The sequence below is a fragment of the Leptonychotes weddellii genome, chromosome 10 (assembly GCF_054177405.1).
Source record: "Leptonychotes weddellii isolate Sample4059 chromosome 10, ASM5417740v2, whole genome shotgun sequence".
Classification (NCBI taxonomy): Eukaryota; Metazoa; Chordata; class Mammalia; order Carnivora; family Phocidae; genus Leptonychotes; species Leptonychotes weddellii.
In genome coordinates, this window is record NC_138378.1 from 33,898,861 (window position 1) to 33,911,795 (window position 12,935).

The 12,935-nt window shown below is 39.4% G+C and overlaps 1 pseudogene; it reads right to left on the reverse strand.

Annotated features, from left to right (window-relative positions):
- Window positions 1–6,344: 6,344 nt before the first annotated feature.
- On the reverse strand, window positions 6,345–6,836 carry LOC102736186 (ORM1-like protein 2 pseudogene; annotated as a pseudogene).
- Window positions 6,837–12,935: the final 6,099 nt, after the last annotated feature.

Here is a 12,935-nt window from a genome sequence, read left to right on the forward strand (position 1 = left end):
TCAGACCTACTTACCAGACACTGTTTGTATAAAAAGTAGCAGAAGCGAAAAAGTATGGGCTTTGGAATCAGACATACCTATGTTTCTGCCTCATTAACTGTGAAACCTTGAACAAGCCACTGAATACTTCTGGAGCTTAAGTTTTCTTTCTTTTTTTTCTTTTTTTTATCAAGTAAGAATGATAGTACTTCATTGTCTTGTTGTGACAATTAGATGAAAGAAGTTCTCAAAACATGTTAGAGTTTTCTTCTTTTATTTAATACAGAATGCTGATCCACAAATCAAACTTTTAAAATTCTCTTTAATAATTGTTCTTTATGTAAAATTTAAAAGACAGTTAGGAGGATATTCACTATGGCCCCATATTGGCAACAATGAACCCAACCTAAGGATAGCGTGAGTTACATATCCACCTTCTAAAATACCATAGGGACCAGGCCCTGCCCCAGGCTTACCAGGAGGAGACACATCATCCCTACTATCCAGGAGAGTCAGCCAATGCCCCTTCCCATCTTATTAAAGAATTGAGAGAAGTAGTAGATTCATAAGAAGTGTGGGTGTCAGCCTGGTGAAGCAAATGTTCATGATAAAGATGCTTTCTCATCTCCAAAGCCAAGTGATGGGATTTCTAAGAGAATCACACATAAAGACCAGGGCTGCCTGCAAAAAGGAAAAGCTGGATCTCTTTCCCAGATAGGCATCTCCCAAGGCAAGTATCCTTGCCCTCTGCCCCACAGCCTAACTGAGGAGGGAGAGAAAAGCAGGATAGACAGCAAAGATCAATGGTGGAGATGTTCATACATCCACAATTGGGATGCAGAATTTCCTGTGACATTACAGAAAAAAGCCAGTTTTGTGTCATCTTGTCAATTCTCCACTGAAGATGGTTGCTCAAAAGACAAAGGCTGCCTACCAGGAACAAGTGTGTGGGGTTTTTTACCAGGAAAATATAATAAGGGAGAGCAGAAAGGGGTTGAAGTGAGCCATGACATCAGCAAATTGTGTGGTAGGGAGAACCCCAATAAGGCCTTGGAAAGATTTTGTGCATGTAACCTGTGAAGCAATGTCTGAAAGTCTCTTTCACTTGGGAGTGTGTTGGTAGCCAGTCGGTGGTAACTCAGAAGCAACAACCACCACAGGGAAACAACAAAAACAAAAGGCATTTACCATTTTCCCTGATCCCTTCTTCTTCATCCAACATCAGAATAGCTGGAGACTAGAAAGAAGAGGACCAAGAGGGATTCCAGAGATGGACTGTGTCTTCCTATTTACTGAGTCCAAGATGCCAAAGCAGAAGGAAAGAGCAGACCACAATCTCATCCATTTTGAAAGCTCAACCTTTGGAGAAGGAGAGAGATGAGATTTAAATATGTATTTAAATTTAAAAAAATTTAAATGAATAGAATCTTAGTAATTGAAAGTGACTAGAAATTTAGGGAATCTGCCCAGGAGGTACCTAAGGGACTGGACAGGGAACTCCAGTAGAAATCCAAGGAGAGTCACAGTGTGGGAAATAGAAAACCTTTTCTTGTTTTTGTCCCACTATGTTGAGACTTAATGAACTGGCCACCAATGCATTCAAAATAATAAAATTTTCACAAATTACCCTGTAAGTAGTTAGTAGAGCTACATAAAAGGGCATTTGAGAAAGAAAGAAAGAAAAAAAGGGTTTCACGATGATAAGCTACCTGCACAGTACACATTTAAAATGTTGATTTACTGAAAATAAATTTTATTGAGAGTAGATTTCATATGGACTTTTGGCAGGTTTGTTTTTTGTTTGTTTGTTTTTGGTTTTGTTTTTTTGAGCAGTTCCCTTCCTTCCTTCCTTCCTTTTTTAAACCTTGTGAAGTAGATTCTGCTAGCTGCCTCCCCAACAGCCTGGATAATGGAGCCCATTTTGTTCAAGTTGGGCAATGCCATGCCCCATGGGTTGGGTCTAACCAATCTAAACCGACCAGGTCCCTACTCCCTTTGCTGGCGACTGTTTCAGGAACAGGCTGGGCGGTGGGTTGTGCCTACATCTGCTGGAAGATGTCTGGAAGAGTTTTTTTTGTTGTTGTTGTTGTTTGTTTTTTCAGACCTCACAAAAATCCACAAGAAAAGCCACCTTCTCCCATCCCTCCTCTGTTGTGTGGCAAGAAGGTGGTGGTTCTTGGAGCTACCGTGGGCATCTCGTGCGCAGGAGGAAAGGTTCTGCTGACACCCTGCAGAGGGCATGCTGCAAGTGGAAAAGCATTTTCATCTACGAAGGCATCGAGCTGCAGGACCAGACCCGGAGTAGCCTTCATGCTGCTGGTGGGGAGGCGGGTATGTGGCTTCCCCTTCGCAGATCGAAGACACGGGTTTCCCGTGCCTTGCACAGGAAGCTCCAGCCAACACACTGGGCAAGGGGCCAATGTCCTCCCAGCCCTGGGGGCTGCGGTGGTTAGGAAAGCTCCCTCGGAGACTGGACGCTGCTCTTAGCAGAGGCCCTTCTGAAATTGCTAGAGCTCAAGGCAATCAGTTGTGATTTGTTAGTGTCCACAAGCCAAAGATTATTGGTCTGCTCAGAACCAAGAAGGCCAGGGGTTTCACCCATGAAGAGCATCCGGGGCAATCGGCCACTGTGGTTGCTGTTCCTGACCCTGAGGGTCTTGAGGGCCTCAAAATTACTTCTGGTTAGAAAAAAAGAAAGCTTATTCTGTGGGCCGGGAAAATGCCGGATGACTAAGCTTGGGCTGACATCTTGTGGCTGGGTGTGAAATAGGCGCTTCAGGAAGAAATTCCCTCAGCCAGGGAATGAGTGGGAAGAGAGGGGCCCTGAGAATAGCAAATAATAAAAAACAATTAACTAAAAAACAAACAAAAAACAAAAAAAAAGACCAATTAATATTTTCTAATTGTCTGATGATATTCTTTAACTGAATTTTAAAGGATATCTATGAAAAGATAATATTAAGAATATATGTATTTGAATATTAAGAATATATATATTATATATATGTCATATATATATATTTGCTAGTCTGATGACACAGGTAGAAGTTATTAAAAAAATGACGAATTCTGCATCGAATTAATTTCTAGCATATGGGAGATCCTCTTCCCTTTACTGTTTGGTGGTCCTTAATCTGAGCAGCCTATGGGTGCTGGTAGGTATTTCTGAGAACCCTGAGGAGCGTTAGACCTTTCCACAAACCCACCTGTGCCCCTGGTCGCTTCATGTTCCAGGCTCAGGCTCAGGCTCAGTCCCTTTCCTCTGTCTCCTTCTGCAGGTCTGACATCTTTTTCACATTCTAGTTATTCCCTCTGGTCCGTTTTGCTGAAGAATGTAGACAAAGAGGATTCCTCAATCATAATTAACAAAAGGGCTGTGGATTAAACAGACTTTTCTGACACTTGAGGATGACATAAGGAAACTGCAGTGCATAAAAGGGAAACTTAAAAATAATACTCTAACTTTTATTTTCCTGGAATTCGTCAGCTACCTTTTCCCTGTGATTTCTCTACTGGCCATAGCTCTTAGCATGATGCCATGTTACCAAGGTCTGTGCTTTGCTCCCAAAAGGGTCCAAGTTTTTAACGTCTTCCAGAGTGAAAGACTGCAAGTCCTGCCTCTGATTCCTGTCTGAGGAAGCAAAGCAATAATTCACATCATATTAAGTTCTGCAGTGATGCACCCAGATCATGAGTGCAGAGAAGGGAGAAAGGGGTGATTGAATCAATTACCCCTGTCTCCCACTTCAGGTTTAGTATCTGGGAAGTGGCATGGCAAGTGGTTCTGGGGTACTGGTAATGTTCTATTTCTTAATCTAGGTGCCGACTCCATATTCATGTTTATTTTGTGAAATATATTTGCACATTTCATTATATATGTTATTCTTCACCAAAAAAGTTTGCATGAAAATTCTAATGCCTCCGAACCTCCAGGCACATTCACAGGGAAACACACATACAATGCAGCAGGTGGCACTTGTGAGAAGTAAAAAAATCAATTTTAGAGAAAAAAGATACCACCTTTCTTCATACATTTGAGCACAGTGTGAGTAAGTGTGTAAATCTACTTTATGTGCTTTTGCTAAAGAAAGTAGGTCAAAAATCTGTAAACACGGTAGACTTCCCAAATACAATGATAGTGGCACCATTAGAAAACACTTAGGCTAGTTCTGTGTTTAATATTCTCCCAAGTAGGAAGTTATCTAGAACCAATTTCAAGTGACAGAAATTAAAGAGGAGATTTAGTTGTCATTATAGCTGCATAATATCATTATAGCTACATTAATAGTTAGTGTATATTGATATATTATTGGAAATACCACATACTTTCTAATATTCTTGGAGGTCTTAAAGAACTTTAATTAAAATCTTCTCCACATTGGCAGTAGTCTCATAATACAGCCAGGTATAGTGGAAAGGAGAAAGTGGGTCAAGTCCATACCTTTCAGCTATTGTAACAGGTCAGATGAACCACATAATCTCTCAAGCTGCTTTCTCTCCAGTGAGAAAATCTTTGCATCTGACGACCCTACAGCCTGGCAGTGAGAATAAAGGAAATGCTACATGTTTAAGTCCTCCAAAATCTTCTTTCACAAGATATCTCTTGATGATTGCATTTCTGTGTGGAGAAATGAAAGACCGAACATGTCCATGTTCCATAACTCTTACGGTAGCTTCATATTTCTGGAAATGTAGTCCTTGCTAGATGGCCTCAAGGAAGCAGTATTGGCAAAATGCAATTGCTGCACCTCCCATGTTCATAGCAGCATTATTTATAATAGCAAAGACATGGAAACAACCTAGATGTTCATGGATGGATAAATGGATAAAAAAGTTGTGAGATATATATATATATACACAGTAGAATGTTATTCAGCCATAAAACACAAGGAGATCCTACCATTTACAACAGAGAAAGACAAATAATGTATGATCTCACGTATATGTGGAAACTAAAAAGAAATCATAGAAAAAGAGAGCAGACTTGTGGTTACCAGAGACAGAGGAGGGTGGGGGGAAGGGAACTGGAGGAAGGTGGTCAAAACATACAAAGTCCAGTTATAAGATAAAGAAGTACTAGGTATGTGACCCATATGATGACCATGGCTAACACTGTTGTATGATGTATAGGAACTATGTATAGTTAAGAGAATAACTATGAAAGAGTTTTCATCACAAGGAGAAAATTCGACTTCGCTTCCTACTTTAAAAGAAGTATCAGATGACTCCTCCAGAAACCCATCATAGGATGAACCTACTTACTCTTGGATAACAACATCCCTTGCAAGATCTTTTTTTTTTTCTTTTTATTGTATCTATGTGAGAAGACAGATGTCAGCTGAATTTATTGTGGTCATCATTTCACAGTATATGTAAATCAAACCATCACGCTGTATGCCTTACACTTATATAGTGATATATGTCAATTATTTCTCTATAAAACTGGAAAACTGTAAGAATTCAATTGGCCTTTGATTAATGGTGCTTAATAATCTGCCACATGAATTATATATATATATATATATATGTATATATATATTAATGGCTTGTGCTGCATGGAGGTGAACTGGGAGTAGGATAATTCTTTCTTTATATTCAGCCCTGCACCCCTGCAGCTGACATGTTAGTGCTCACCCAGTTTTCTCCCTGCTACCACACACCCGTAGCATCTAACTTCCAGCTCCTGTGTCATTGGGCTGGGGTTTTTTTCTGGCCAGTGAGGCTGGCTCTGCCTGCTCATGGAAGGTGCTGCAGAGTCAGAGAATTAATGCCCCTTGAAGCAGCACTCAATCAATATCCCAGCTCCCTACCCCCTGGAGAGAGATAACACTGAGGCTGTGTTCTACTCTGACTCTCTGGGCTCTCCAATAGGCTAGAGCTCCAGGTACTTCAGTGGTAGCTGGTCTGATGTCATAACCATTATAAGGTGGCTTCACTTCTCTGTCTCATTTCTCCACTGTCCTATTCCTGTTTCCTTTGCCTCTCAGGTACACTAATTGCCTCAAATCCCTGTCTTTTTCTTTTTTTAAAAAAAATTTCTTTATTATAGGGAAAATACACAGTAAAACAGAGCTGGACGGTGGTGGGGTGGAAGATCTGGAAAAACTTAATTACCAAACAAGCTGCCCAAACATGGCTTCTTGCTGTGGAGGAGAGTGATTTGGCCCTTATCTTTCCCACTTTTCCTGTTTCACAGAAACCTGCTCTTTGCTGGACTGGGCCCAGAGAACCCCATTTTCCAATCTACTCTCTTCCCAGAATTGGGAAATGTTGTATAGTTCTCAGGCTTTCAAGATACAGAAGACAGTATGGAGAAGGAAAGATGTTACAGTCCTTTGGTTCAGTGTCATCCCCAGCCCCAACCCTTAGTGTTTGTTGATGCCAAAGAGACAAACCCCATGGAATTGGGACAACTTAGGCAGCAGTACGCTGAGCCATGAGGCTGTGTTGGTGAGGAAGTGAGCGGCATCATACTTGGTGTAGAAGCTGGCCAGGAGGTAGAGGACAACAGGAGAGATGCTGAGGAATTTGCAGGAAGACATAAATTGGAGCCCGTAGTCCATCTGTTCCCAGTGTGTCAGTAACTGAGCCTTTCCTCGGCCAGGGGCTCAAAGGGTGTTCTTTTCACTGTATGTAAGAAAATATACATAGCCAAGTTACGGATGACATTGGTCAGGGTCCAGACAACAGGAATGCTGAAGAAGGGGATGCTGAGTAGAACCACATGCAGCAGTCCTACCAAGATGGTGTAGACCAGCCAGATGCCCCGGCTATTCATCACTCGAGTGCTGGGGTTTACTTCACTGTGTGCCACCCCCACATTCATCCTACCACAGTGGGGGCATCAGGCAGCAGTCCAACTCAAGTTCCTTTCAACCTCTCTTTGAGTTTGTTGCCCCGAGTTGTCTCCAGAATAGCCAAAATGAAAGAATGAAAGAACATCCCCCATTGTGTACAAAGGAAAAGCTGAAGACCTAGGGAAAAATAACTTAAAAATGACTTAAAAAATCCTCTCTGCTCTTAGAAACATTAATGGTCATCATTACTCTGATTCTTATGCTTCAACTATAAATCGAAGGAGTAAGCCTAGGCTTGGGGTAGGTGTTTCAAGCAGCAAGGGAAACTAGTATCTGACTTTATTTTCCTGAAGAAGTTAATAGGGAATCATGAAGAGGTTACATTCACCATAATTTCAGAAGAGGGTCAGGGGAAACAGTCACAGAACCACTAAGAAGCAGGGAGAGGTAAAAGTACTTCTAATGCCCACCTTTTCCTCTGGGTTTGCCTGTCCTGTCTCTCATTCCCTTGGCATGTAAGCATAAGCAGGTAGCATCCCAGTTCTTTCTCTCAAGAGTCAGCTGCTGCCAAGTATTTGCCCATGGCTTTTGGATTGAGCTAAGAAGGGACCTGAGCTCACCATCTCAAGAGATGGAACCTGACCCCAATTCCAGGGATGACTCTGATCTTCTGAACTTGACCCTTTAATATTATGCGAGCTCTAAAATTGATGATGCCTAGTTGGGAAGCAGACCTTGCCTGCCCCTCTTCACCTAAAATTCCCTAAACCCTAGTATTGGGTCCACCCATGCTCCTCCCAGCTTCCCTCTCTAGTTCATCATTTGTAGGCTGTCCTCAAGGCTCTCTTTAGAGCTTCTCTCTAGGTATTTAACTCCCCGGAGCTCTACCTCTCTCCCTTCCCCCACCTTTTGCCTCCCACCATTTTTCCTCAGCACCCCTTTCCAGTCTCTTGGCAACCTCTCCTCTCCCCTCCTTCAGAAGCCAGTCTCAAATCCCTGTCTTAACATCTGCCTCTGGTGGATCCCAAACTAAGACAAAGACCAACAATATTGGCTCTAATTTTTGACTCTTGAAATTGAGTTTATTGCCTAATTTATGGCTTTTTTTCCTTACTGTCCATGCCATGGGCCATGGATCAAAGGTTATAAGACTGAGCTGGGAATGGGGTATTGGTTTGTTTTGGTAGATACATGCATGTATCAAGAGCATATTTTCTAAAAGTAATCGTTATTTTTTATTAATTTATTTTTTTATTATTATGTTCAATTAGCCAGCAATCATTATTGTTTAGTATCATCTAGGTTGCTCCTCCTCCCCAAATATGATTCTTTGGAGTTCTGTATAACTTCAAAGAAATAACTTTAGACTGTGTTCAAGATAACAAAATGTAGGTTTCCTTAAGGAAAAGAGATTTCTGAATGTGCTGATTTATCAGGGAGCCATGAACTATTTTAATAGATGAGATTCATTCTACTGTGTAATTCCTCTGTCTCTCCCATCAATCACCTCCCCATTCTTTTCCTTCCTTTTATCTCTTCACATTCCTTCCCTAATCTTTTGTCTTCCCAGGGACCCCAACTACCCACCTCACTTATGACTCCTCTGGAAACGTGTAATAGTACAAACATACTCTTGAATGACAGCATGCCTTGTAATATCTCTTCTTTGGCATTAAGTTAATTTAAAAGACTTTGGCTTCTGAGTACTTCATTAGCAAAAGCCTTGCTAATTAGAATGCTCTTTCATAGGATGGGCTCTCCGGCAGTCATATGATATATAGAGCTTGAGATCTCAGATACCTTAGGACAGCTCAGGAACAAATTTCCTAATAGAGAATAGACACACTGTGACTAAATCAAAACACAGAAAAAGGGTAATATTTATTTCCAAAGGAATTACTTTTTTTTTTTTTTAAATATCATAGCAGACTCCATCTACTTTCAAGTAATTTCACGGAAAAATAAGGACTGGCTTGTAACCACTAAATCACTTAGAAACCAAACCCTCATAATCAAGATCCTACCATAAAATATGTTTTCTTAGTTCCAAGCAAGAGGAAGAGAAGACGTTCCATTCCTGAGCTGAGGGGATTTGGTCGATAATAGAGACATTAAGGCCAGGCTTCTTTTTCTAACTGGAATGCCCAGAAGAGATATTTATTTCTCTCGCTTTTTCTACTAGATAATCCAGGTTGATGTTTGAAGAACTCAGAGATCTTTTCAACATGGGTGGGACGGAGAAACAAAAGAAGGAAGCTTCTATTGTTACTGTTGATATTTTCTCTGGAATTGCAGAACCAGAAGGGGGTGCTTCATGGCCTCCTAAAGCCTCTTCTGTAAAATTCAATAGGGAATCAGAATTTTCAGAGTTCTGAAATGCTGCCTTTGAGGAGGAGGGGCTGCTGTTTTATGGAGGTGATAGTACCTCTAAATTTTCTGTGGGGAAAGGAGTTTGCCACAAAAACATAGGCTGTGTGACTAAAATATAGTTTGTTTTGCTGCTGTGAGCATATCCTAACTTTTAATGGTCTGAACTTCATTTCTTTGCAAAACATATCTTATGCTTTTACTCAGTCAAGTATGTTTGCATAACCCCCTCACAAAAATACTAGAATCTCTGAAATCTGCTGAATACAGAAGGGCCCATTGATGAGGAGGGAATCAGCAGCCCATGTGGTAAGAAGCCCACTTCCCACAACGTGGGAATTTTCCATTTGGTGGGATTTTGAGTCTCGGTGCACTTGAAGTGTTAATGTAAGTGTGTCCATTGAAAATGACATTTTCCACAACCTCCATGAACTGGAAAACTTTTATTTTTATCTGCTTTGACCACAATTTTAAAGATCCTTAATCTCCTTATGTTCATAATTTTAGTATATCTCTCCATCAATCAAACATCCATAATAAACATTCTTTCCTTTTGCAGGAAATATAAAAAAGTTAACCAATTCTGGGGAGAAATGGCCATTTTAGGTTTTCTAAACAAAGGTAGTGATTTTTTCTGTGCTATTTGAATCACTCAAACTAGGAAAGAGAATGTGGGGGTGTTTAGGATACATCACTCACTGTAAAGTTATATATGTTCAAGCTGGGAGAGAATTGAAAGTTAGAGGTGAGACTTTCTATACTCTGAATTTTATTGAGACTTTCCCTTTTGCGTTCAATAACCCTGCGAGTGTTAGGAAAACAGAGCTGTCACTAGTGTATGGCTCCATCCTTCGGACAGGCGTGTGCCAACAATCAATAACATTTGACTCTCTGTGGGGTATTTTACTGTGTTCTCAAACTCCCAGGCTCTGGGTTTCCTTACTCATCTATACTATTAAGACAGAATTTATTTTGATCTCTCTCTTTCTCATCTGAGCTATTGGCACAAATAAATAACACATATAACACACAAATATATATTTTTATCTCTAGAGTGATTTTTGAAAGTCTGATGTTATTAAGTGCTGCAAGAATATAGACCAATAAAAACTGACATACATCTCTAATGGACATGGGAATTATTATAAAACTTTGAAGGATAATTTACAATGTCTGGTAAAATTGAAAATTTACACATCACATGACCCATCAACTGTCCATTTATGTTTTCTGTATGCATAAAATGAGGAAAATAATGATCTATTTTATTGGGTTGAAGTGAGGATGAAATGATTTAATATATCTGACATACTTAGAAGTTACATTTTGCAACTCTCAGTAAGTTGCAGGTTCTATTTCTAGTAACAGTAGTCTCAATCTTGTCATTATTCGATATCACCCTAAAGAGACTCTTGCACATGTCCACAAGGAGACACATATATGAGTGTTCACAAAAATATTGTTTGTAATAGCAAAAAAAAAAAAAGTTGGAAAGAACCTAAATAATAAAAAATGGAATTGATAAAAAAAAATGCTGTATTCCTACAATAAAACATTATATAAGAGCTAACTGTATCACTGTGGATGGAACTCAAAAATATAATACCGACTGAAGTAAAATGATTTGCAAAAAAACAAAAACAAAAACCCAAAACACTTAAATTGTGATACCAGTTACATGTAGGTTATAAGTGTATAGAAAATACTGGATGTTTTAGGGATGAAAATATATGTAGAAAAGTATAGAGAGACACATGAAAATAATCCCCAAAGTCTAGAGGGTTGTTACATTTAGTGGGGAGAAAGAGTTCTGTGATCAGGCATGAGACCACTAGGAGCTTCGATTGGATTGAAAATGTTTTATTTGTCAAGTCGGGTAGTGTGTAAATGCATGTTTGCAATATTATTCTTTATGTCTTTCAGTAAATATTAAATATTGCACAACCAAACACAAAAGGACCAAATAACAGAAGTAAAGAATGAATAACATATTCATGAACCAGGATTTATATATTTATTGAGAAAAATGTTTATTTGTTAACTTGGTAAGGTGGCCCTTTGACTTGAATATATAAATTTTGTATGATGAAGTCTTGATTCAGTTTGAACACTTGCCAAGGAATTGAAGACAAGTGAAATCCAAAGGCACTATGAGAATTCATGTAGCAAGTATTACTAAAGGACACTCATAGGGCTAATAATGGCAAGACAATTTACCTGATGCTAATTACATCAACTGAGTGTAAATATAACTGCAGTGAAGCTAGTCATTTCAATTTTTTGTGGTGTCCCCCCTACACTGCTCCCCCTGCAACCTGTGGCCATTGTGTATGTCTTTAGCATGATTCATTGTCCATTCAGGTCTGGACTCCTCTCATGCTATGGTTGCCTATCTGGATGCCCATCACTGAATGCTTGTGCCAGTACTTTCTTTAACATTTAAAGCTTCTAGAGGGCTTGGATTACATTGAAAGCACCCATCATGGCCACTCATTCATCTAACAGATATTTAATGAGTGTCTACTATCTGCCTAGAAGTGTACTACACAGTAACCTTACCTCTGTCAATTGAGTCTTTATTAAACTTCACCAGTAAGAGATGATGTTTAGACTAGGATAGAAAGACAAAAGAGTAATAATGAACCAAGAACAGTAATAATAATGCTCTGAAAGACCTTTGGGTCCTCTGTCCACCTGCCTTACTTTAATCCCCAAAAGTCTGTGCCTTCTGTATTTTTAATTTTTTCCCCAAAGCCTGGAGCCTTTTATAGTAATCTATAATATGGGTAACAATATTAAAAAATATAAGGGCACACTGTCAGTATAAAGAATGAGAAACAGTTCTCACTGAAATCAGTTTCCTTTTTTACTCAACATTAGTTAAGGGACTGATTTAAAAAGCAGTCTTAAACACCAAGACTTAATTGCTCAAGTCCATAATATCCAGAGGAGTTAACATGGAGCTTGTAGAAGGAGCATTTCCAACGTGTGACAGGCTCTGCCAGTGCTAAGGCCTCATCATGTAACCACAAGTGGGATTTCTGAAGTGGAAAGTTGCCTTCGGAAAATCTCTGCAGTCATGGTAAATGTTTGCTTGTTTGCCTTCCTCCATTAGCTCAGTAAGAATGGCAGGAGAAAGGAAGATTTTGGCAAATGAGAATATGAGGACTGTAATGGATCATCCAGTTCAGGGGTCTGGTGAACTTTCTGTATAGGCACAGATAGTAATATCATCAGTTTTGTAGATTGTATGGTTTCTATGGCAACTACTAGACTTGACCATTGTAGCATGAAAATATTCATAGATGGTACACACACGAATGGGCATGGCTGTGTTCCAGTAAACGTTTGTTTTCATAAAAAAGCACAGGCCAGATCAGGCCTGCCAGCAGTAGTTGCTGATGACTAATCTAGTTGGATCCTTTTTTTTTTTTTAATAAAAAGGAGCACGAATGTGCCAGGAAGGCCCACATTCTTGGCGTGGTCTAGAGGAAGTTCAGAATAAAAGAGCAAGAAACAAAATGAGGAGGAACACAGTAGCATTTACTGAAGTTAAAACATGTACACATTATAAAACTAAATTTAATATGAACTCATACAAAATAAAAGAGAAAATAAATATATAATGATTTCCTTTGGGGAAGCTTAGGAAGAAAGGGAGTGAGGAACTGGAATAAATAAATAAAATAAGAAAATAGATTTTGAAGCATGAATGATTATACTGTGCTTTGAATGGAGCTTCTTTTTTTTTTTTTTAAGTTTCAAATATTTATTATCTTTGTTTTTTTTTTT